The sequence below is a fragment of the Heptranchias perlo genome, chromosome 21 (genome assembly GCF_035084215.1).
Source record: "Heptranchias perlo isolate sHepPer1 chromosome 21, sHepPer1.hap1, whole genome shotgun sequence".
NCBI lineage: Eukaryota > Metazoa > Chordata > Chondrichthyes > Hexanchiformes > Hexanchidae > Heptranchias > Heptranchias perlo.
In genome coordinates, this window is record NC_090345.1 from 12,651,161 (window position 1) to 12,674,678 (window position 23,518).

General features: G+C 39.7%; 1 protein-coding gene across 6 annotated transcripts in view; it reads left to right on the forward strand.

Moving 5' to 3' along the window:
- The window catches only part of LOC137339981 (gamma-adducin-like), a 199,988-nt gene that overhangs the window by 19,982 nt on the left and 156,488 nt on the right, over positions 1–23,518 (forward strand). For 4 of the 6 annotated variants that reach the window (XM_068002101.1, XM_068002099.1, XM_068002106.1 and 1 more), the window contains exon 2: positions 15,101–15,219. The exons of the other annotated variants lie outside the window; for them this stretch is intronic. The gene's annotated coding sequence lies outside the window, so the exon portion shown is untranslated. The remainder of the gene's footprint in view (positions 1–15,100; positions 15,220–23,518) is intronic. 6 annotated transcript variants of the gene reach the window in all.

The following is a 23,518-nucleotide window of genomic DNA, read 5'->3' on the forward strand; positions in this document are numbered from 1 at the left end:
ACACCCCCCCCCCTTCTCCTTCCATACCCCCCCCCCTTCTCCTTCCATACCCCCCCCCTTCTCCTTCCACACCCCCCCCCCCTTCTCCTTCCACACCCCCCCCCCCTTCTCCTTCCACCACCCCCCCCCCCACCTTTGAAGACTAATTCCTGCTGTTTTCAGAATGAATATTGTTATCTCACCACAATGAGCCTGGATGACGGGTATGGTTGAAGAACCATCCCCGCCCCCCCCAAGCCCATTGTTCCAGATAATTATGAATAACAGTTCCAATGGCTGCTCATTACCTCTTGGTCATTAACATACCAGTCCCCTCTTTGTCAGCCTTGATGCAGTGGTAACACTCAGAAGGCTCAAGCACCACTCCAGGCTTGAGTACATAATCTAAGCTGACACTTCAATGCAGTACTGAGGGAGTGCTGCACTGTTAGAGGTGTTGTCTTTCGGATGAAACACTAAACTGTGGCCCCATCTGTTGTCTCGAGTGGATGTACTATTCAAAGGAGAATAGGGGCATTCTGATAACTTGGCTACAATTATCCTTCAGCTAACATTACCAAAAACAGCTTATATGGTCATTTGTCTCATTGCTGTTTGTGGGACCATGCTGAGTGCAAATTGACTGCCACATTTGCTTCCATTACAGCAGTCGCTGCACTCCAATTGTACTTGGTTGGCTGTAATGCTCTTAGGGACTTCCTGGGGTCATGAAAAGTGCTATACAAATGCAAATTCATTCAGTCATTCATGACAGATTTCCCATATGTCTCTTTTTGGCTTTTTTTTCAGTATTTCCAGCAGGTGAGAGCTTTTCCTGATCAGTGATGCACTAGTAGTCCTCCAATAAAACTGGTTACTCTTGTCCACCCTCCCCCACCCCTTGGGGTGTAGGTCTCAAGAAGCCTGCTAGTCTGACTGAGTAGGCACCATCAAGGTTTGATTGATTCTCATTTTCAGTTTGAAGTAGAATGTGATTGGCGACATTCCACAAACTGGCTTGTCTAGTTTTAAAACACATAATCAGTGCCTTGCCCTTAACAAATAAACTCTGTGGATTTGTAAACCTGTGCAAAATTGCTTTGTTTTAAGACGCAGCACATATAACTCATTCCCAAATCCTTTCAGTGAAGGGGGAAAAATAAATCAATTCCTGAAACATGGCTGGCAATAAATGCTGCCTTACAAGGATTGCTCACACCCCATGGGAAAATATTAAGATTCTAATTTGCATAATTTTGCCTGTCACAATGTTTAATCAGATTTCTCATTGTTTAGGCTATCGAGAATTGTATCCTGGAAAATACCTTGAGGCTTTAAGCCTTGTATGGAAAAATGCTATTTTAAAAAAAATAGCTTTTAAAAGTCTGCTTCAATATCATAGCATTTATTAAAAAAAAACCTAGTTGATCTGTGGTGATGCTGATGCCACAAAAATAATTTTGGCTGTCTTGCTCTGCTACTACCCCTTGGTCAGTATCTCTTTCAGCCTCCCTCCTTATGAGTCTCAAACTTTTATAATTATCTCTGTTACTTCTTCCTGCCAATTTGTCTGTAAATCTACCCACTCTCTCTATACACCTCTTTCAGTTCCACTTTCGGCATCTTGTGTGCAGATCACCTTCAAATCACAGATACCACCCATTCAATGGCACTAAATATAAACATAAAAATAAGAAGTTGCATTTACATAGCACCTTTAATGTAGTAACATGTTCCAAGGCTCTTCACAGGAGCGAGTCAAACAGAAATTGACATGGAGCCAAGGAAAGAGATATTAGGGCGGGTGACTATAAGCTTGGTCAAAGGGGTACATTTTAAGGAGTATCTTAAAGGAGGGGAGAGGAAGAGGTGGAGAAGTTTAGCGAGGGAATTCCAGACCTTAAGGCCTGAACAGTTGAAGGCACGGCCTCCAATGGTGAGGCGAAGGAAGGGAAGGATGCACAAGAGGCCAGAATTTGAGGAACGCAGAGTTCTCTGAGGGTTTTAGGGCTGGAAGATGTTCGAGATAGGAAGGGGCAAGGCCATGAAGGGATTTGAACACGAGGGTGTGAATCTAAAAATCGAGGCATTGGTGGACCGGGAGTCAATGTAGGTCAGCGAGTGCAGGGGTATTGGGTGAACGGGACTTGGTGCACATTAGGATACGGGCAGCAGGTTTTTGGATGAGGTCACGTTTATGGAGGGTGGAAGATGTTCTTTTGCTGATGTTTTCCATTTTTGGTTCATCTATAAGTACCGGGTAGGGTAAAGGGTGGATTGTTTGAGCAACCACAGATGCATTCAAACTATGACGCATACGTTTTTATCATCTAACTTCGAAGCTCTGGCTTTTAAGTATATAGCTAATCTGTAGTGGATAAATAGCCCCCTCGTTCCTTGAAATTTGTCGCAAACAATCCTTATAGGCTAAAAACTTGGATTCTGTGTATACGCTGCTTCTTAATCAGGGTTTTTCAGATGCTGAAAAATCGAAGTTACTTTTTCACTATTTCTCAACGTCCTTGTTTTTGGATAATTCCACAGCACTGGTGTGTTTCTTTGAATCCACAAATGTTCCAGCACAATGATGACAGTTGTGTGAATACCTTGTGTAGTTCTGCTGAGGGAATGTGTAGTGGAGAACACAAAATTGGATCACCCAATGTCTACACTGTTTGTGAGCTTATATTGAAACTGATTGGCTTGAAGTTTCTTCAATTGTTAGTTCCATCACCTACTATTTAAATCTCCATTCCAGTATATTCTCCAGATAAAACTTTAGCATAACTTTCAATCAGCTTGCAATGAATCATTAAGAATAATGAAGATACCCAGACATCACTGAGTGGTATAACTGGCCGTGGGATTTTTTTTTCTGGCTTTTTCTTCCAGAATTAATACAATTCATTAATATTGGATGGCACAAAGCTTCCTGTAACCCTTTTGCTAGACAAATTTGTCAGAGGATGTAATCCACACACTTCCCATTTTCTTGGAGTGGGATCTGTATCCATCTTCAGAACACCTGGGTTAAATCAGCCAGTAAGATTGTTTCACTTCACCAACTCCTCATCACTAGTGCCCAAATGGGTTCAGCTCTTGAGGATGGGCAAGCTACATGCTATCTCTATTGCAGCCTACCCGCTCATAGATTCAACATTGACCTGTGCATGGACCTTGCGGTTGTGCAGCCAATGTTAGACCAATTCCTCTGATTTGTCCAATGGAGAAGTAATTTACTGAGAGCAATACAATGTTTCTTGGTATTCCAAATGAAGCCAAGCAACTAAAGTTTAAAAAAATAGAGAATTCACACAGGCAAATTAAATTTAATGTGCTATTGCACCTGTTTTATCAACTTAAGCCAAAAATGAAATGGGAACAGTTGCTACCAAGCCAGGTCATTGTGAGTTTGCTGTATCTTTTGGAGAAAACTGCCCAGAGGCTTGACAATGATGGGGTGATATAGACTCCCAAATATTTGATCCCTTTTGCATATCACCAAAAGCTTTCTAATGGCAGTAATAATATTTTTCCTTTTTCAAGCTATAGTTTGTTTCATCAATATTGAGCTTTGTAATCTGCTTCCTCCCTGTTACAATTCAAGCTACCGTTCAATATTCTTTCTTCATGCTCGCCACAAATGTCAGCTTCCCCAGGCACACCCTTGCCTCATGTGAACTTAAATTGACTGACTGTAAAATATCTGGGATAGGGAGCCATGCAGCAAACGTTGAGCTTTTTTGCCACTGGGGGATGCTCAGGAGAGGGTATAGACTTGCCTACTGCATTTCTATGATTTTTGCCTTGAGTCACTGGCTGACAGACAACATAGATCAAGTAAAATTATACAGAAGCAAGAAGATAACAATGGCGTCCTTAATTCTTGCCAATACTTGAAGCCTGATTTATGAGGCCAACAAAACATGCATTCCAGTATCCTTGAAATTCTTTTTCCCATCATTTGAGATTATATAACACTAGTGGGCTTCTGGGCATCATTGAAACCCTGGTTTGCTGCTAGAGGTGAAGCCATGTGAAGGAATCACGTGAATTGCTGAACTGGTTGAAAGTCTTTAAATCTGTTTTTTTAAAAGTCAACATAAGAAAAACTGCCACATAGTTGAGTCATACTAGCAGGGTGATAGGAAAAGCCATTACACTTAACACTTCCGACTTCTTCGAAACATGCATTGACTGAGAAAACATTGAAACCATTTTGTCCTGACTGAGGATGGTCTGCAAGTAATATAAACAAAGATAAGTTTTTTCTTTTGAAGCAGGCACTTGCATTCTCGACATGGATGGTTTATATTTCTTCTCTTCCTACATACATTCATACTGGGCCTGGTTATAAATTTCGCTGTATATAGTGATACCACAAGTCCCAGCCAGAATGGGGATGATTGGGTACTTTCCCCCATCAATCGCTGCTGTAAGTGACTGGGATTGATTCTATGCACATTATTTATATTACGTAGCTACCCTCCACTCCACTGCATTTTGCTGGAGAAATAATCCTGCTTTTATTAGGAGGCCCTGCTGTAGTTTTGTCATGAGTTCTGTTTGCTGTACTTCCTAGAGACTCGGTTTAAATAGACTTTGTTTGCTAAGTCAATAGACTGCTTTCAGTCCCACCCTGCCTTGAACTAATTGGCTCACTTTGTATAAATTTTTGTTTCTGCCCCTTCACGCACGATGAGGGCAGAAAATATTAAGGAACTTTATGGTAGGTTGCAACGCATCATCTGTGTATATATGGAGATGCACTTTTTTTGATATCATTCTCCCCTCATCTGAAGAACCTGACTCTTGCGAGGAATACATTTCCATTGATGCCAGTAACACCCTCTATTGCTTTGCTGGAGTAGCCATTTTTCAAATCTAGGTGATGTGTTGGCAGGCTGTTTGTACTTGATGGATGTCACAGCTGATTTCTGATTGTGTTCTTACCCATCAGGCACACTTTTTAGCAGATGTCAGTAGATAGCTTTTGAGCATGATCCCTTAGCAGTTTTCTTCTTCTTCTGAACCCAAGGCTGCTGAAGCCAGTCCTGGTCCCAACTACTATCTCAATTGAGATTGCAATATAGTTTTCTATCCTGACATCTCCACTGCCAAATACAATACTGCCACAATTTTTGATGGAGGTGGGATACCAACTAGTGAAAGGCAATAGTGATAATACATGCTCTGACGTTGAAGGGAGAAGTCGTATCATTTGTCCTACTGTGCTTTTGGTCCTACATTTAAACAGGTTATTTGTGCAATAATTATGTACAGCATGCAGATAAAATGTAACTCCAAAGTGTGGTCTAATAAAAACAAATACATAGAATAATTGCTACACTGAGTATTACAGTATGAAATTATGTATATTGCCCTTTTCATGTCCTTAGGATGTCCCAAAGCGCTTTATAGCTAATGAAGTACTTCTGAAGTGTAGTCACTCTTGTAATGTAGGGAAACGTGGTAGTCAATTTGCGCACAGCAAGGTCCCACAAACTGCAATGAGATGCGTGACCAGATAATCCGTGTTTTGTGATGTTTGTTGAGGGATAAATATTGGCCAGGACACTGGGAGAACTTACCTGCTCTTCAAATAGTGCCATAGGATCTTTTACGTCTACCTGAGAGGGCAGACAGGGCCTTGGTTTAACGACTCATCATGATGCCAGGAACATGACATTCATTATAATGTAGAGCTATTCATGAGCACAGTATTTTGTTACCAGGCTGCTGCTATTAGGAACTGAAGTAGGCCATTCAGCCTCTCAAGCTTGTTCCACCATTCAGTCATATCATGGCTGATCTGTACCTCAACTTGATTTACCCGCTTTGATCCATATCCTTTAATAACTTTACCTAACAAAAATCTATCAATCTTAGGCTTGAAAATTTCAATTGACCACAGCCTTTTGTGGGAGAGTGTTCCATATTTCCACTACCCTTTGTGTGAAAAAAAATCCCTTTATCATTTTAAACATCTCAATTAGATCACTCCTCAACCTTCTAAACTCAAGAGAATAGAAGCTAGATTTATTCAGCCTCTCCTATAATTTAACCCTTTAAGCCTATAATTATGCTGAACCCTGTCCAATGTCAGTTTATCCTTCCTGAGGTATGGTGTTCAAAACTGAACACAGTACTGCAGCTGGAGTCTGACCAAAGCTCTGTTCAATAAAATAGTACCACCCCTACTTCCTTCTGTTGCACAGTCACACCATTTTTTTTGCAGTGATTTATAGTCAGCTTGAGAAACTACAATGAACACTTGAAGTAGTTTTTATCACACTCCTGTCATTCATGTGTTGTTCAATAAAGAGAACAATAAAGTGTAGATTGACTAACTCTTGGATGAAATCTGATAAGAATTTCTACATATTCTGGTCCACATCGAAAGGCTTTTACATTTAGTATGTGGTATCTGTGGCGTTCTGTGATGTAAAGTTGGGAAACTCTGGAGGGCCGACTCATTGTGGAGACCAATATTTTCATGGGTCTCGATTTGCTGTCTTGTCTCTACTTAGAATGAAATGTCTCAAGTTGGACTCCTCTTACCAATTAAATTTCAAGTCTCTGGCTTTTAACAGCTTTAACTTAAAGTGGCGGGAGTAAGTCAACATAAACAGCAGTGCACAGAGGTCATGGGTCTCTGTTTGAGTCATCCTTCTCTAGGATCTCTACCTCAAATGTAAAAACACCACAATTCTTCTGCATACTAAAAGCTTGTGGGAATGGCAGGAGGGGGACAAAGATTGTGGTATCTGGGAAATTATTCCCTGAATTTATATCTTTTTGTTAGTTTAGAATTGTTGCCCTTCAGTAACCCTGCTTAAATTGAGGTTATCGTGAGGTGCAAAGGGGGAATATATTCCTTCTACTCAGTGGATTAGCCTATTGAGCCATCGGGAAATGATAAAATTATTTTTGTATGGAGCTGTGCAAAATTTGTCACAATAAAGTAAAAACACATAATTAACCTCTGTTTTGCTGCTCTGCTTCAGGTCTGATGGGAGACCCAACTGCATCATAGTAGCATGCTACCATCTAATGCAGCACTAGTCCAACAGTATAAGTTTTAATTCCTGCATTAAATAAACTTCTGTTTTAGTTTTCATTCATACTAGCAGTTAATACATGCTCACTTGTAATTGTCACAGTTTTGTTGCATGCAGTTATGAGCTGCCTCAGCAGATTATGGTGACACCCATTCATATCAATCGATAATTAAAAGATGCCCCCCAAATCCACAATCACTTGTTAGAGCCTAGCAACAGACTTATTCTTGGAAAACATATTTGGGATATAACCAGTTACTGTTAATATTCCTGGTCAAAATATATGGTTTTCCAAGTTTTGTGCTGTTAATAACCCTTGTATCTCAGATATGTTTTAACTGGAGTGTCTCAAAGCTGGTTATATTACAGATTGACAAATGTCAAAATATGTTGCAAAATAGTACTATGTATTTAAGAGATCAATTATTTTAAAGTGAGAACTCTGCCTCAGAAAATGCACATTAATAGCATGCGACTAAATAGCATTTAAAGAAAAAATGTTTTTTCTTCAGTATAATCTTGGAGTTTGATACCCTCTGCTTCAAACTTGGCACTCATCAAATTCCCATGACCATCTCTGACCTAGTTACCATAGCAAACTGCCCCAATATCCCAGCAAACAGTACTACCACCTTCAAGAACGTAGCTTTGACAGTAACTTTAGCTATCACATGCCAAATATATTGCCAGTAAGCATTAATTGGGTTCCTAGCATTTTTGCTAAGTCTTATATCTGTAGTGAGCACATCACAGATCGTGTTACACAAAAATAGTTCTCTCGGAGAGGGTTTTTGACCAGATATTTAATAACTAGGATATTACCAATACAGATGACCAGTATAAGGCAACTAAAGAAGAATTGCCCACTAAAACCTAATGACAGGAAGGGAATGCAGCCCTGGTTAAGGGTATACAGAATTTTTTTTTAAAAGTAGAGCAAGCTTTACTTCTATATTTTTTTAAAAAATCAAAGTATTTTGTCAACTTAGTACTGGCTCTGCAGTAATTTTCCTGTAATAAAATGGTCATGAAAATCCAAATGGTGTTCATGAGAAAAACTTACATTTATAGTTGCCAGTACCCGAAAATCCCAAAACCAAAATGTGTGAACTGAGTACCACACGTTTCCTTTTCCCCCGCCACCCCCCCCCCCCCCACCCCTTCCCTGCCTTCCAAAGTTTGTAGGATATTTCTGTAAGTGTTGAATTACTTGGATTCGATTAATCTTTTAGGACGTTATGGCTCTTTTTAAAGCTTACTGCTTGTGAATTTAAAATAAAATTGCTGGACTATAACTTGGTGTTGTAAAATTGTTTACAGTTGGTAACACATGAGACTCTGTCATATTGCACCATCTCTGTAATCTTCCCCCAGCCCTATAATGCTTTGAACTCCCCATTCCTCTAACTTTTGCCTTTTGTGCATCGCCCCCTCCGCTTTGCCCTACCATCCTCGGCTGTGCCTTCAACTGTCTAGATCCTGTGCTCTGGACTTGTAGAACGGACAAGGGATATCAAAACATTAAAGAGTAAACCAGGAAAAAGAGTGTGTGTGTGTATCTCGACAAGACAGAGCTAGCCATTCTGAATAACCTTCCAGTGCTCACTATCTAGGCTAGCAGAGAAGGGCTGCTTAGGTGAGGTACCAGAGCCCTCTGTAATGGCTGTTAAGGAGGAAAAACATCAGCTAGGGTTGATGCTCCTCATCTCAATATAGTAACCCCTGCTGGAATGTGCACATGTGGCAATGGCATGAGGATAGGATCAGCTTCATCTGTGATGCCATTTACATTTAAGTGGCTTGCTAAAACTCAGTGTCCTGGCCAAGGCCTGAAGAATGACAACTTTGGAAAGCTTTAGGAGAGCTCCTACAACCTGTGGAACCACACCCCAGCAGGAGAGGGGAAAGTTGGAGACAGGGAAGAAACTGGCTGCAGAAAAATCTTTAAAATCCTGCTTAAAAACCTCTTTATTAACAATTAAATGTTGGTAGTCTTTTGATCTATTAAGTAATTATTGGACATTTGCAAATGACATACTATGCTGAATTAAGTGAACTGGTTTCAAGGAAAAGGGATTTCCAAATTACAATTATAGTCTCCTTTAAATGTGAATGAAAAGTATTGTCCATCATTATTATTAAAATGCTCAATTTGGGAACAGTTTGATAACCAGTATTAGCTTTTAATTTAAAAGGGTGTGTCAATCTAAAAATCAAGCCACATTTATTTAACAAAATGTCTTTCGTACATAATTCTGTAAGTATTTTGTGGTCATTGTGGACAGGCATTGCTTCAATACATTTTCCTATTAAAACTATTAAAATCATCATCTACAGTTATTGAGATTGCTTACTGCTGCAAATCATGTCCTTCTCTTGGGAAGATTTTCTTTCCTGCTGACTCCCACCACAATACTCTGCAGTTATAACATAGTTTTCAGGTTTAGTCAGGTAAAGTTTATGCACCTGGTCCATTGAAATGAAAACAAAATAAAGCTAAGCGTGCGGCTAGTTCTGGAGCACAGTTCTTCAACACTACAGCTGGGATGTTGCCCGAGCCTGTAGCCTTTGCTGTGTCCAGTGTATTAAGCTGTTTCTTGATGTCATGTGGGGTAAATCGTATTTGTTAAAGATTGGCATCTGTGGTGGTGGTGACCTCCGGTGGAGGCCGAGAAGGATCATCCACTCAGCATTTATGGCTGACTATGATTGCACTCTGCCATCATTGAGGATGGGGATGGTCATGGAGCCTCCTCCTCCCACTAACTGCTAATTGTCCACCACCATTCATGACTGGGCGCAGCAGGGTTGCAGAACTTTAACCTGACCCGTTTGTTGTGGGATTGCTTAGCTTTGTCTATAGCATGCTACTTTTACTAAGCAGTCATGTAGTCCTGTGTTGTAGTTTCACCAAGTTGGCACCTTATTTTCAGGTAGGCCTGGTGCTGCTCCAGGCATGCTGTTCTACACATTATTGAACCAGAGTTGACTACCTGGCTTGATGGTGATTGAGGTGTATGTCGGGCCACAAGGTTACAGATTGTGGTGGTATAAAGTGTAGCTGGTGATGGCCCACGGTGGCTCATGGATGCCTAGTTTTGAGCTGCTAGATGTATTTTTGTTTTACCTCACTTAGCACAGTGGTAATGCCACACAACACAATGGAGAGTATCCTCCGTGTGAAGACGGGGCTTGGTCGCTATGAGGACTGTGCAGTGGTCATGGACAGCTGTATTATAATGAATGTCATGTTCCTGGCATTATGAGGATGAGGTCAAGTAGGTTATTTCCTCGTGTTGACTCTCACCACCTGCTGCAAACCTAGTTTGATAGCTATGTCCTTCAGGACTTGGCCCACTCAGTCAGTGGTGGTACTACCGAGCCACACTTGGTGATGGACGTTGAAGTCCACCACCCAGAGTACATTCTGTGCCCTTGCTACCCTCAGTGCTTCCTCCAAGAGGCGTTCAGCATGGAGGGGTACTGATTCATCAGCTATTGGAGGGAGGTAGGTGGTATTCAGCAGGAGGCTTCAATGTCCATAATTCACCTGAAGCCATGAGATTTGATGGGGTCTGGAGTCAGTGTTGAGGACTCCTAGGGCCACTTGATGCATCAGGTACTATGGAAGAAAAAATGGACGACACACCTACACCATGAATTATGTTGAAATGGCCGAGGATGAAATTGAAAGAGACTTAGGAGTCTTCGTAGACTTGAAGCTTAAAAAGTCCAACCAGTGCAGAGTAGTGCAACAAGCCAATTGAATGTTGAACTGTATAGCCAACACAGTAAAATAAAAGTCGGATGAAGTCATGATCAAACTATATAGTGCTCTGGTCAAACCATACCGTGAGTATTGTGTCCAGTTCAGGTCACTGAGACAAAGAGACATTTAAGCATTGGAGGCAGTGCAGAAAGGAACCCTAAGGCCCATCCCTAATGTAAAAGTTCTTGAGGTATGAGGAGAGGCAGGAAAAACTTGGGCTTTTCAGCCTTGAACGGAGGTTCCTAAGAGTTGGTTTATAGTGATATACAAGATTGTAAATGTTACAGAAAAGGTAAATCTGGAAAATTACTATTTAATTACAATTGTAGGACAAGCGGCCATATGTCCAAACTAGTAAAAGGCAAATTTAGCACTGATATCAGGAAGTTCTTGTGCATGTACGCACACAGTCCTTATTGGACCCCCAGATGGAATAATGGAGGCAAAAACCCCCAAATCATTTAAGAACCAATTGACCAGTGGTGGGGGACTTCAGTTTTGTTCAGAATGGGTCGACTAAGATGCATCAAATTGATGGCCTTATCGATAATTATCTTGTGTCATACTTTTCCTTTTTTTCTGCCAAATTTAATCTCTTCCTGTCTCCTATAGATGTTAAACTGCTTTCTGGGGTACTGTTCTAAAGGTTATGGTAGTCTTCCAGTACCTTTTGCCAAGTGGCCATATATCATGTTTGAGCCCAGACAGATAGTAATGGCAGACTACGACATGGGGCATCACTCCCCAATCCTGTTCTCATCAACTTTCTCGCTCATACTTCAAGAAGCTCTAGCAAATTTTGTATTTAGTTTGGGGTTAGCTTTATTATTTGTAGAATGGTATAATTCATAAACTTAAATAGTATATACAGATACCATATGATATAAAATGTTTGACACCATTTCAGTTTAAACCCCTGCATTAAGCTTTCAGCTGTTCTGACCATTGAATTTGTGAGAAAACCTGATTAGTGTGAAGTTTTTAAACTTTACAGTGGACTAAGGTAATTTTCAGCAGTCCTTTCTGTTGACATTTCAGGAATCCGATCTGTCCCTATTTTTATCCAATGGTGCCAGTAGTGCAGTACATTATGGCACAACACTTTGGAGCAGCACAGTGCTGGGTCATGGACTCAAGACCAAGCTTCACCAGACCCATGGCTTATCATCTAGGGAAGCATTGAACGGAAGTCACGTGTTCCCCACAGGAAGGGAAATTTGGCAGAGACACTTGTGCTGCTCCTAGGAGTCAAGCAATATGTGAAAGTGCAAGGTATAAAAAATACTTTGGGAAGATAAAGTAGCTCTGTAAAGTGGAAAGCAAAAAAACTTCTCCAACAAATTCCTTCAGTAGTACACTTTTTAAAGATTAAATCTTGCATTAAATATCCTTTTTTAAAAATGCAAATGTTTGAGTAATTGGTATACAGGAGTTACTAATAACCCTTTTATATTAATATTTGAAGGCATTACTCTGGTTTCCAACTATGTATCTGATTGTACCAATATAAATCCTGCAGGGGGAACTGGGTGACACAGTGAGTTAGACACAGGCCTTACATCTCTGGGACCTGGATTCATATTCAGCCCAGTCTCTTCTGTCTGCTGGCTGTAAGTGCCTTAAGTGAAATGGAGTGAGGCAGTCCCAATTGGCCCAGTTCCTAGTTAGCATTAATCCACAGTGGAAACTCTTCAGTTTGGCACTAATAGGCTGTCTCGCACAAAGGCTGTAGGATATCCAGCATGGGAAATGGGGAACAATGTCACACTAATGCAGCATGGGCTGCTCTTCTGAGGGTGGGAAATAGAGGGAGGATTATTCTGCATCTGGCTGTACTATACCTGTCCTGGGAGTGCTTGATGCTGAACTTGGTGCCTGAAATGGATGGAATTCCATTCGGACATCTCTCTCAGCCTGATGAGCACAAAATGTTAGGAAAGAAATAATATGCTGACATGGTACCACTGGATTGAGCGGCTGAAGCCTTCTGCCTGCCTCCATACAGGTAACCAAGTGGTTTCAGCTCTTGTCTTGCTCAAACCTTCCTCTGCTATTGGGTAAGGAAATGGCACCAAACAAAATAGTTGCAAACAGCAGCGTTACCTCTAGACTTGACTATTCCGATGCTTTCCTGGCCGACAGCCCATCTTTCACCCACCATAAACTTGAGCTCATCCAAAACTCTGCTACCCATGTCCTAACTTGCAACAAGTCCCGTTCTCCCATCACCCTTCTACTCGCTGACCTACATTGGCTCCCAGTCTGGGAACACCTCGATTTTTAAAATTCTCATTTCTTGTTTTCAAATCCCTCCATGGTCTCGCCCCTCCCTATCTCTCTGTAACCTCCTACAACCCTCCGAGATCTCTGCGCTCCTCCAATTCTTGCCTCTTGTGCATCCCCAACTTTAATCGCTCCACCATTGGCGGCTGTGCCTTCAGCTGCCTTGGCCCTAAGCTCTGGAATTCCCTCCCTAAACCTCTCCGCCTCTCTACCTCGCCTTCCTTTTAAGACACTCCTTAAAACCTACCTCTTTGACCAAGCTTTTGGTCACCTGTCCTAATATCTCCTTATGTGGCTGTGTCAAATTTTGTTTGAAAATCGCTCCTGTGAAGCGCCTTGGGGCGTTTTACTATGTTAAAGGTGCTATATAAATGCAAATAGTTGTTGTAAAGATTCTATGTAATCACATGTAATTGGAAAGGAGGTTGAAATTATTTCTGCAAAGTAGGAATGTCCCTCAATTGAGCTGCTTAAAATGAAATTTTTTGTGGTTAAAATAGGCAGCTCCTCTTTGATGAGGGGAAAGACCACTAAGGCTCAGATGGTAGATTTTGTAGAATTTTTAAACAGTCATTTAGATTTCTAAGACTTCAAATGCTGGAAATTTGAAATTAAAAATAGAAAATCTCAATACTGTACAGCCATTCAATCAGTATTGGAAAATGGTTTAGGTAGACCCTTTTTTATCAAAACTGAAAAAGGAGGACAGGCAAGCCCCTGTATAGCAGTAGCCAAAACACAAAGAGCAGAGAACAGCAGGTTAAGGTAATGAGTCAGCACTAGTACAAAGAAATATTAATAGTACAATGAAAGCTGTTATGCTAAAGTAAATCTCACCAATCTGCACCTGGACTAGTGTTCAGAGGGCTCATAGAAATAATGACAAGATATTTAAGATAACAGCAGTCACTGATCAATAAAATGTTATCACTATGTTCTGTACCTTTATAAAATGAATGTAAGGAACCTTACAACACCAGGTTATAGTCCAACAGTTTTATTTGAAAATCACAAGCTTTTGGAGGCTTCCTCCTTCCTCCTTCGTCACTCACCTGACTAAGGAGGAAGCCTCCGAAAGCTTGTGATTTTCAAATAAAACTGTTGGACTATAACCTGGTATTGTAAGATTCCTTACATTTGTCCACCCCAGTCCATCACTGGCATCTCCACATCATTTATAAAATGACACAGAGCTCCTTCAATGGCTTAGTGATTTAATGCGCTGTTCTGTGTGGTACTGACGCATACAGAATAGAAGGGCCCCAAATTAGATCTTTGGCCTGTGCTGTTAACCTCTTAGGCAGTGGTTGGGATACAACAATTAGTTTCATCTGACCACACCCCCCTCCCCCTTTTGGTTGGAAAGGGAGGAGAAGGAAATCAGCTAGAGTTCCTGATTGGTGTTTGGTGACTCTTGCTAGAAAATGCAGTATTTGGCTTGACTGCGATGCCCTTTAAAGTTGAATAAATTACCAACACCTGTTGTCTAGCTGCATACATAAACAATGGCTGCTTGGGATGAGCCATGGGACAGCAATTAATATCTTTTTAAAACTACTGAAGGCATTTTACTTCTACCTACAAAATGGATGGTAAGCACCAAAAGAAAGCAGAAGCAAACTAAGAGGGGAAATAAAGCTTGAAAGTTAGTTTTTGAAGAAAACTGCGTGAGAATTAAAACTGCAAAATAGACATGAGAAATTGAAGATGGAATGAGAGGAAGTGAAGAATTTAAAATTCATTTTCATTTAAAGTTGTACGGAATAGTATCCTAGCATGAGTCAGTGCCCTCTGGAGAGAAGGGAGTGGGTTGAAATTGTTATTTCAAAGTAGGTATCTTCCTCAATTTGTGCATTTTACTATTTTGGTTAGAAAATACAGAGAAACTATGTACTGTATTTTTCCTCATTTTAGCCCAATAAGAGACGAGTGATTTTGAATCTTAAGAACTAAATTATACTGATCAAAGCATCACATTGATTGAACTTAATTTTCTTTTGGCCTGAAGGTGAATTATTTCCATAGTGAACGTGGGATTAAAGGTCCGTCTGCATCAGAACCCGTACATCTGAAACGAAGGCTTAACTTCAGAAAGAAACACTTCTGTAAAGTTGCACAGTGCATACAGTAAGTTCAACTGCCAATCAATCACTTTGATCACAACTGATGCCTTTTATAGACCAAAAATGTGTTTAATTTTCGTTCTTCTTCCTGGAAGCATACATTACAAAATAATTTTCGTGAGGAATCAAATGTTGCTCCTGGTGTATTACTTTACGTCACTGTTTGCCAAACTCCTTGAGAGTTCAGGAGTATTCTATGATGAACATTTGAATCTGGTTCTCTAATAAGTGTACCTCAGGGTAAAAAGAAAAAAATGGAATAAAATTAGTTTTTGGTATATTTCCAGTTTCATTTCTGCTATCTTATGATTAAGTTTGTTATATACGTATGTAGATTATGGAAAGCCTAATCAAGTAATCAGCAGTATCATGTATATTCAGTGCTTATTATCCTAAAATAAGGTGTGTGTGTGTGTGGATTATAGTCATTCTTGGAATAATTTGTTTGCAAAATGCTTTTGAAATGCATCAAATGTAATTTGAATACTTAGCTGTTGCAGCTTCATATGCTTTATACCATTTTCTACCCATAAACCAATGTGCAGACAGACATTTGGGTTCTGTGGACTGCTTGTGAGTATGCTCATTATCAGCTGTCCTTCCTTCACTGACATTGTTATACTTCGGAAGTTGAGATATACGTGACTATGTTGGTTTTTAAGATCCTTTTCTTCATTTACAAATCCCTTTTTTGATCTTGCCCCACCCTGCTTTGGTGATCTCTAGCCAAACTCACATGCTTGCATTCTCTGTTGCGTGACTGACCCCTTGTTCCTCACTCTTCCTGCTCCACCTTCAATGAACCACTATTTAATCCATCCCAAAATCGCTTCACCTTGTTCTCAAAACAAAAAGCTGCTTTTTTTTCTAAAAAAAAGTTTTAATTTCACCTCTACAATTTGTTTCCCTTGTTTCCTGCTTATTGTTGACTTTGTTTTCCCTTCTTTCCTGTGAAGTGCTCTGCAACGTTTTCCTTTGTGCAAGAACGATAACTTGTTTCATATTTTGTCACAGCATATTTGTCAAATATTGATGCATTTAAAACTGAGAAATTCAATTGTTTTAATAGCCTTGTGTGAAGTGAGCCATCTTTATTAATCCTGGATATGTATTGTGGACTCATGAGTTTGAAACATTTATCTGCCACAGTAATTATAAAGAGCAGAATAATGAAAAAACAGATGAAAAGATACATGTATCCAAATGAGCGGACCTTGCTGAATAAGGTACAATATACAAAGTTGCAAGTGTTATGCTAGGCCCACCTATGGAATAAATTCATAAGATTTCTAATGTGTTTTCTGATGATATAAGTATCCTTATTCCTTGGTTATTGGTTAGCACTGGCAAAAGTAGGCCATTCTTTACTTGGGAAAGGGAAAAAAATCTGCAAATTATCTCCGAACATTGTTGTGACCTTCCTAACAGCTAAGCGGTTGCATGGTAACACTGTCAGAGGTCTGGAAATGAGTCACCTGGCTGTCTGTCTGATAGGTTGAATGGAGTCGGGAGAAAATCAGCTGTCGTACCTTCTTTCCATTTTTAAAATAAATTTTATAGTGGAAAGGATCATTAATCATGTGTGCTACATCTAATCAATGTCATTTTACTTGTTACCTCTTCAGTCTTCTTCCTGGTGGAAATGCAGATTGAATGACTACGTTGCAAATATTTCTATTCTGTTCACAAGGACGGTCTTGACTTCCTTGTTGCCATTTTATTTCACCCCTCCCCCTGTCATTCTCAGTCCAACCTTTCTATCTTTGGCTTCCTAGTGCTTCAAACAAGCTCATTGCAGGCTTGAAGAATAGTATCTCAGCTCCTGTTTGGATACTCCTCATCACTCTGGACTGAAAAATGACTCCAACAACTTCGGACCTTTGCTGTTTACATGAAATCCCAAGGATTAAACCTCTTACTTTCTTGAACTTTATAATCCAGTAGGTGGTACCTTGAATTACTGATTTAATACGTGTTAAATACACATCAATTTTAAACCTCAAAAGGTAAGATACAATTCTGATCTCAGCTAGGCCAACAGTGTGGTCTTGGCTCATGAGGGGCTGGCCATAGTTGTGGGGGAGAGGAGAGAACGAAAAAGACAGGGTTTGGATTCCTAATTGCTATGGCTGGATGAAGAAAAGCAAAAGGCTAATGTAAAATAAAATAATTGCATTATTGTAGACAACTTATTAAGCCATAGTTTTCATTCATTGTTTGTAGACATTGTACAAAATTAAACTTGTGAAAATTACAATAAATCAATCAAGAGGTAAAAACAAACTATCAAACCAAACAGGAAAACCATAAAAAGTCAAACATTTAAAAGTTAATAGCCACGGTACAATTAATACATCAGATTTTGAGTTACAGCCAGAATATTGCTCTTGCAGCAGAGAAGATATCATGGAATCCAGGAAACACAGGAGGCTTACAAGGGGCATGGGGAAGGACACTGTAGAGGAGAGGAAGAGTTTCAAGAGCGTAAAACTGAAAATCCTCCCATGGGGAGAACAGGGAAATATATCTGATTTAAAATGAGAAAAATGGAATCCTGTGGGAGGAGAAAACAAAAAGGGAAATAGTGAAACAATAAGGCAGATGGGGAAAGGACCCACTGGGATGACCTTGGGTAAAGCTCTTAAAGAACAGACAAGTATTAAACAAAACAAATACTTGCATTTATGTTATGTAATTCAATAAATTACTTATTGAAGTGTTGTGACTGTTAAGTAGGCAAATGCAGCGGCCATTCTGCACCATCATCATCTCACAAATAGCCATGACATTGCTACCATCCCTTTTAGACCAGCAACAAAAAAAGTAAGACTCTCAGGAATTTAATTGGATTGAGGCAAAGAATATATGTAGTTTTCTCTAGGTTATCTTCTCTAACTTAAATCAGAGTTTGTTTTGTCTTTTTTTTTCAAACCCCCCCCCCACTTTTTTTTTTGAAGGTACAAATTCCTGGTATGCAGCAGGAGAAGTTCCGTGGGTGCTGACAGCCCTCCAGTACCTTGCCAAGGTGGCCGTTCTTCAACCCAGATGTTGAGTTGTTGGCTTATTGACTAAAAGGTACATCACAGCAGTGCCTGATTCAGATGCACGTGCACTTGCCTGTAGGGATTACCAAGGAGCATTTGGGAGTAAGAACCTTGATTGCCTTTCCCCGCAACGCTGTTACTACTAAGCTGCAATGAGACCACATGCAATGACTCTATCACTGGTCTGGTGGAGATCGGCTTACATAACCTGATCATAACTTTTATTTATATAGTAATTCATCAAAGAACACACTTTGCTTCATATTTCTGCTTTAATAGTTCTGTTGAAATAGTAGACTTGTACTTGACTGCATCCTCTTTCAGGGGAGCAGCGGCAGTGGCTCACTCGTGTTATTGCAGATGGACTAGCAAACTGGCTCAATTTCTGTGAGGCCACCGAGTGAAAACATACGGAACTGATTTTCCCCATGTTTACATTGAGGAACTCACTTGTCCCAATGGCACAATTTTTCATCTACATCTTGAATCTGTGATGCTGTCAGTTCCTGGACCCTGAACCTGTTTACACTACAGCGCGCAGCTGATGGAGTGGAGACCCCTGTGTCTACATTTGGCTGTATTCCTGTCGTGTAAATTTATTGTACATGCAAACATAAAATCAAGATAGCTGGGTAGAAGTGGGAGGTTGGAACAAATTCCTGAAAAGAACAGTGGGAAAACATTGAATTGATGCCAAGTAATAGCTTTTGGAACTTGGCTGCTGTTTTGTATTGTATACTGTAGGTGAATTTAACTTTCACAGTCGAATAATAAGATATTTGATTTTTAATCCTGGTTTGTGAATCACCGAATTATATTGATTTGTAAATCATGAAATTATTTTTAATGTAGTCAAAATCACTGTTTGAAAATGTTTTTTAAAAATGACTGTGCCAAGCAAATACAAAAATTAAATATGTCCAGTGATACTGTTATTGTAAATGCCTGCACAGAGCTACTGCGTGCTTGAGACCTCACTTAGGTATGTTGTTGAGGTGCCTGCAGTAGCACAGTATTGTATCAGTATTTAGAGCAACTGGCATTGTTGGGCCATTTATAGAAGAAAAAATGTCACTGTACTAAATTTCGGCAGGTGAATTTGCCAGTCTGGTGGTAATGTTTGATTTTTCAGTGTCACTGGACATTGACGAAGTAAGTTTGGCTTAGAGTAGCATTAGATACATGACTGATCATCATGATTCTAGACTGCTAATACCATCAATCATAGGGTTCTGACGAAAGGTCACAAACCTGAAATGTTAACCCTACCTTCCTTTCTCAACATGTTGACTGACCTGATGAGTGTTTCCAGCATTTTCTGTTTTTATTTAAGATTTCCAGCAGATATGTTTTTTATATGTGTGTGTATGTAAGAATGTATGTGTGTATGTATTGTGTGTGTGACTGTGTGTCCTAAATATTTCCAAATACAAGTGTGAGCTACAATAACCTGTTTATTGAGCAGGTATAATTGAGTGGGGTATTTGCTTACTGTAAATCATATCACTTATTAAATTTTCCACTTGAAAACAGTGTTTCAAGGGTGATTTGAAATTTGTTTAACATGTATAATTGTACCGAAAGGTTTCTTAATTTGTTCAAGACTCGTATTAAAAATTAAAAAAAATAGTAAAATCTTCTGAGATACTCTTGGGACCTTGTTACAATTTGTCAGTCATTCATTTTATGCTCGTGCATGGGTTCAGTGTTTCTGAGCATAGATTTGAAGGAGTTCCATTTTTAATAAGAACAGATATTGCTCTGGGAGAATAGGTTCAGTTACTCTTGCACTGGCAGGCACCTTTCAAGGAAACCTGCCTTCTGGTAACAATGTTGTAGTTGCTTAACTTCTAGAACTAGGGGGCATAGTCTCAGGATAAGGGGTTGATCGTTTAAGACTGAGATGAGGGGGAATTCCTTCATTCAGTTGTGAATCTTTGGAATTCTCTACCCCAGAGGGCTGTGGATGCTGAGTCGTTGAGTATATTCAAGGCTGTGATTGATAGATTTTTGGACTCTAGGGGCATCAAGGATATGGGGATCGGGTGGGAAAGTGGAGTTGAGGTCGAAGATCAGCCATGATCTTATTGAATGGTGGAGCAGGCTGGAGGGGCCGTATGGCCTACTCCTGCTCCTATTTCTTATGTTCTTATCAGAGCTGTTTGAAGGTTGTCATATCAAGATCATTTTTAAAAAATACATTTGAAGTATTTGCTTAATAAGTGATATTAAATAGTACTATTTTTTTCTGGACAACACAAGAAATGTGAAGTGGTTACTATTTGCTTTGTAGGCTTGAGTCATATGGCAGTGTGCTGTCGTCTGAGACAGAAGGTTGTGGATTCATATCCCACTTCAGAACTTGAGCACATAATCCAGGCTGACTCTTGATTACAGTACTGAGGGGGTGCTGCGCTGTCTAATATGCAGTTTTTCTGATAGGATGTTAAACCAAGGCCCCATCTGTCTACTCAGGTGGACATAGAAGATTCCATAGCATTTTTCCAAGAAGAGCATGGAGTTCTCTCGTTCCCCAGGTCAAATTACTTCCTCAACCAACACTAGCAAAAAAAAAGATTTGCTGTTTATAGGACCATGTTATGTGCTAATTGGCTACCGCCTTTACTTTCATAAATGATTGCAATTAAAAAAAAACTCATTGGTTGTAAAGTGCTTTAGGTAGTCCTGAGAATGTGATGAGATGTTATATAAGTACAAAGTCTTTTCCTTTTGTTGAAACTTTGTCTTTTGAAGGAAGTTGAGTTACATGTGAATAACTCAGATATTTTAACTAAACTTTGAAAGTTACTTTGCCTACCCCTTCCCACACCGGTTTCTTTTGCAGCTGCATGGTCTTGGAAATACATATTCAGAAACATTTATTAGTTATCTCAATAATATAAGTGATTTTATTGGATTTAAACTAAACTTCATGCAACAAATAGCTCATACCAGCTGCAGAGCCAATTTGAAAATCAAGATATAGTTTGATTAAGAAAGGGCCCCTGTCGGAGCACTTGGAAAGTTCTTTTCACTCATTGATGCAATTAAATACTTAAATTATTAATATCTGAGAGTTATGTAGTACTTTATACTTCTATTACTTGTTTAACTTCCCCCCCCCCCCCCCCATTGTCCATTGTTAACTCATAGTTTATGATTCCAGAGCAACTGGAGCACCAAATAGGATACAAGAAATCTGTAACTTAACACATTGGGTCCTCGGTATGATTTCTTCAGGTCTCTTTTTGTTTGGTCTGTGGTCGAGTATGGAGGACACCTGTCCTTGTTATAGTTGCTCCTGTCTGCAACCTGTTACGCTTTCTTATGTAAACTGTAGTAATGGCTCAAGTCCATAAGAAATCTGTTGCAGCTTCTGAAACCATAGTTGGCAGTAATAAGTTGATCTTGGAGTGAATCTGTGATAGATTATACTCTGAAACATATTTGACAGTGTAAACCTCCTATCCGATGTCCTCTGGCAGAAAGCTAATTTCTATTGGTTTTGAACCAACGTTGGGTACCAGCACTTATGCAGTGAGCTTATGTCGTTCAAGTTGACACCCAAAGTAGTTATTTCTGATCATTGATCACTGACTAAGCTGATCATGTCTGTTTTTCATTTAAATCACTGGTCATAATGGCCCAGATTTCGCTGGAGCGAGGCATCTCGCCGTGTGGCCCTTCAATTAGACTTCTTCACTCACCCTTCAGCTTGAAATTTTTTTGCCCTGTAAGTTGCTGGAAGGGTGATCTGCTAGCTGATAATCTGGGACTTCGGTGAACAATGGGACCAACAGTCTATCTCCTTAACTAATTGAAATTTAAGGATTGAGAAAGAAACAGGAATGACAGAGAAGGAAATAGGGTGTATTGGAGTCAAATCAGGTACCAAAACAGAAATAAAGAGGGAAAGAAAGATTGGATTGAGAGAGAGAGAGAGAGAGAGAGAGAGAGAGAGAAAAAAGAGACCAAGGAAATATGAGAAAAATTTAAATTTTAAAAATCTCTAACAACAATTTACTACCTGTAGGAATGAGACTCCACAGTTTAAATTGTTCCCTTTCTGGGCTGGAGCAGTTGATTGGCATTGCAGGAACATAAATCTTCTCATTAAAAAGATGCTAATGTTATTAAGTAGCAGCCCTAACTTTCTATAGGGAGTTTAATTGGCAATTAATGCTCAAATGCAGCAACTTCATGAAACTCATGGGGAGTTGAGGTCGAGCTGCAGTTTTTGCAAGGCTAACGGCAGAGTTGTGGCGATTTCCAATTCATAGGGTATCTCTTCTTCGCTACAAGTTTCTGGACAATTTACACATCAGTCACTGAGCACCATTAAATTTGCTGTTATTTTGGCAGCAAAACCTGGGCAATCGAGTTTAAAAACCTTAACCCCAGTTTAAACTGCATGTTGTCTTCATAGCTTGAAGGAGGATTCAAACTACTTTTTGAGCAAACGGACTGTAGGATTTGTTCAGTTACTGACATCCCCCTACCTCCTTTTAGTTATGTGGTCAATAGTTACTCAAATCCAGAAAGTTATGGTAACTGTTCATTTTATCTAAGGAGCTTGGAGCAATCTTTCATTTTTCCTTTCGAGAAGCTAGGGAGAGGAATTTCTACACCAAATACATACATCTATTATATTACTAGTTGCCTTTTTGTTAAATAGTTTTGCTTAATTGTAGAAACCCTAAACAAGGTCTGATGTTGTGATGCTGTACTGTTTATTGAAGACATCTCCACATCACCGGCATCTCCACATCCTGTTTATTGAAGACAGGGACTCAATAAAATTAACGTAAGTAAAGCAACAGTAATGAAGAAAATAATAGCACTAAAGAGTGACAAATCCCCAGAACCAGATGGTTTCTATCCCAGGATTTTAAAGGAAGTAGGTGAGCACATTGCAGATGCCCTAACTATAATCTTTCAAAGTTCTCTAGATTCAGGAACTGTCCCTCTGGATTGGAAAATTACACATGTCACTCCACTTTTTAAGAAAGGAGAGAGAGTGAAACCAGGGAATTATAGACCAGTTAGCCTAACATCTGTTGTGGGGAAAATGCTCGAGTCTACAATTAAGGATAGGGTGACAGAACACCTCAAGAATTTTCAGTTAATCAGAGAGAGCCAGCATGGATTTGTGAAAGGTAGGTCGTGCCTGACAAACCTGATTGAATTTTTTGAAGAGGTGACTAAAGTAGTGGACAGGGGAATGTCAATGGATGTTTTTTATATGGACTTCCAGAAGGA